The following is a 3,082-nucleotide window of genomic DNA, read 5'->3' on the forward strand; positions in this document are numbered from 1 at the left end:
GAAAGGAAGACCATGTTCATGCTTTCATGACGGTAGCTTCTAAGACCCTGGAATTTGTGTTGGTTCCTTGTTTTGCAAGCTCGCCCGTTCTACAATTCCCTGAGAACTGTTCATTCATCGTGTTGATGATTCCATGCAAAATTTTGTAAAGAACAGGACAAAGTTATTGGTACGATTATCTATTAATCGTATGATATAAATATATACACGTAATTCTTTTTTTGTTATAGTACAATATAAGGTTTTTTTTTCGAAAATTGTTAAATTATTTCTTTAAAATTATCACAACTAAAATTTTACCAATGTACAATGTACTTATTTGAAATGTCAATAAAAACAAAAGTACCTCAACTATTGTTTTAATTCTTTTGTTTAGTTGAGAATTCAATATTCCAATTTTTTTTTATGCAGTCTTCAAATTGACATCGGGTAAATGGCCATTGCGCATACACTGATTCAGTCGATTTTCGAAATTCGTGTCCAATCTTTTCAGCATATCAATCGTTATGATGGCAATGGAGTCGCTATGGTTCATGGTCATAAACCAGGGATTTCAAATAACCCCACAAATGGAAGTCGGACGGACTCAAATCCGGAGAGGGTGCCGGCCATTGGAGTTCTTCTCTGAAAGAGATGAAGCAGTCGGAAAAATGTCGAGTTGTCGCCACGAATTTATTGAGTCTCTTGATGTGTGTGCTATGACTCCATCTTGCTGAAACCACACGTTTCTAACGTCCATTTCTCCGAGGCTTGGAAGAAAAACAACCCTTTATCATGTTCTTGTAACGAGCTGCATCCACGATAACTTTGCGTTCGTTTTCTTTAAAAAATAAGGACCAATTATTTCCATTACTGACATCGCACACCAGACAGTAACTCGTTCACAATGAAGTTACTTCTGGTGAAGTTCTCGCGGATTGACAATATTCCAATAACGTGTGTAAGGGACCGTTTGAAAATAAGCTCTCGACGGCAAATGCCCGCTGCTCTCTAGACCAGAGCAGGATGGTAACTCGTTGGAGAGAGAAACAAACTTGGGGACTTTCCCCTCCAGATGCGCCCCATCAAGACCCTCTCACCGCCCAACTCACCGTTCATGAGATTTTTTAAATAATTTTTTTTTCTCTGGCGCACCCCGTATTTACATTTCACGATTTTTGATAGCTAGGCGCCTAATTGAAGATTAAATTGTAGGGGATTTGCTTAATTTTGCTTTTTATATTATTATCAATAAATTTAAAAATCTATCAATATTTGATATCGCAAGTCAAAATCTCAACGAAAGTTGTCCCAAGTAATTAATTAATTTTGTATCACCTGTATTTAAATCGAAAATGAGAAGTAAAAATCAGGAATTCGCTTTATATAGAAACAATATTAAAGCGTAGACCGATTAAAACCAAATTTAATAAAGTGAGTTGGAAATCATCGAATGAATCATTGCACAAAATTTTAGCTCAATACTCAACAAGAGGGACGATTCAAATATATATGACTGGGATATATTCACGATCGGATCGCCAATTTTTTGTTCAGTTTTGCAAATAGTGGTAGTTTGTCGATAGTATCGATGAATATCAATCGATATTCAGCCGAAACTAAAATATCGATTGTGCCATCGATATTTTGCCAGCTCTAGTTAGAGATCATACGAGTAGAAACAGTCACTGTGCAACATTTCAACCAAATCGGATAAGAATTACGTCTTGTAGAGGCTTAAGAAGTGTAATCGGGAGATCAGTTTACAGTCCCAACCGACTTACACTGACAGAAAGAATTTGTACAAAATTTCATGCGCCTAGCTTTACTCCTTCGAAAGCTAGCGTGCTTTCCATAAACGGACGGACATGGCTAGATTAAAATTTCATGGCGTTCAAGAATATGTATACTTTATGGGGTCCTAGACCAATATTTCGATGTGGTACAAACGAAATGACGAAGTTAGTATAGCCCCAACCTATGGTGGAGGCTATAAAAATAGTTTAAGCTATTATTTTTTTTTTTTTCAACCCAAAAACACGAATCGAATGTGCAAATTTTGGATCAAGTATGATCGATCAAAAGATCGATGAGAACAATATGGAACGCAAGTGAATATAATTTGAGGGTAAAGTACAAATCAGGCATCCAAATTTTTGACCAAGTGTCTGCAAGCCACGCCGCTTCTAAAAATTATTGAGTGGAATTGTAATCCGATGGGAACAATATGGGACTCAAATAAAAATTACTTAGAAATATAGTATGAGTCTGATATTATAAACATAAAAACAATGAATATTATTATAAAAATGAAACATTGACAATTTTTTAGCAATATATATATATATATATATATATTTTTCTCAACTTCGATATGATTTTATTTTTCGAAACCTTTCCTGTTATTTACGGATAGTTTTTCGAATGAAATCAAGAATAATTTATAGCATTTAAAAGAAATATGTAAACACCCAAAACGATTTGAATTTCATTTCCATTTTAATTTACCTATCTTAACGTATCAAAAGCTTCTGTGTTTAATGTACTCTAAACTATAAATCACAGTATAACAAATTAGAGTTTAATTTGGGACATTTTTGAGTTGTGTGATAGTTTTAGATGGAAGAACGTGAGAGCAATGGTCAACAATAAAAATGTTCATTGGCAAAGAACTGAAGTTTGATAATAAATTTTAAAGCAATATGTCATTAACAGACAATTAGGGTGATTGTTACCAAAATTCTTATGACGCGATCGAAATGTAATCTGGCTACAGGTGTATTTATTGTCTGCTTGTAAATAAGAATTTAAACACATAATTCATTTTGCATACAAATCTAATTTTTCCTTCCTTTTGGTCAATGGTATGTACGAGTATTTGCACTTCAATTACTTCATACGCACGTTCTAGGTATAACATTGATATTTCCCTCATACACAGAGTCCTAATGTACTTCGATGCCGTTCATCGGTATACGCATCCGTTTGTATCATAAATGTAAGAAAAACAGTTGTGTGTTCTTGGAGGGGTGGACGGACAAACGGAAAGTTTATTGTGTAGTTTTCAAGTATGATGGAGGTGTTAAGTTATACTCGTATCAGC

The 3,082-nt window shown here is 34.5% G+C and overlaps 1 long non-coding RNA gene across 1 annotated transcript; it reads left to right on the forward strand.

The window, feature by feature from the left end:
• Window positions 1-377: 377 nt before the first annotated feature.
• Window positions 378-1,253, forward strand: LOC106084416 (uncharacterized). The gene is made up of 2 exons (XR_001220814.2): window positions 378-429; window positions 494-1,253. It is a non-coding gene; the product is annotated as an uncharacterized LOC106084416 (long non-coding RNA).
• The last annotated feature ends 1,829 nt before the right edge of the window (window positions 1,254-3,082 follow it).

Source organism: Stomoxys calcitrans, chromosome 4, assembly GCF_963082655.1.
Source record: "Stomoxys calcitrans chromosome 4, idStoCalc2.1, whole genome shotgun sequence".
Lineage (NCBI taxonomy): Eukaryota > Metazoa > Arthropoda > Insecta > Diptera > Muscidae > Stomoxys > Stomoxys calcitrans.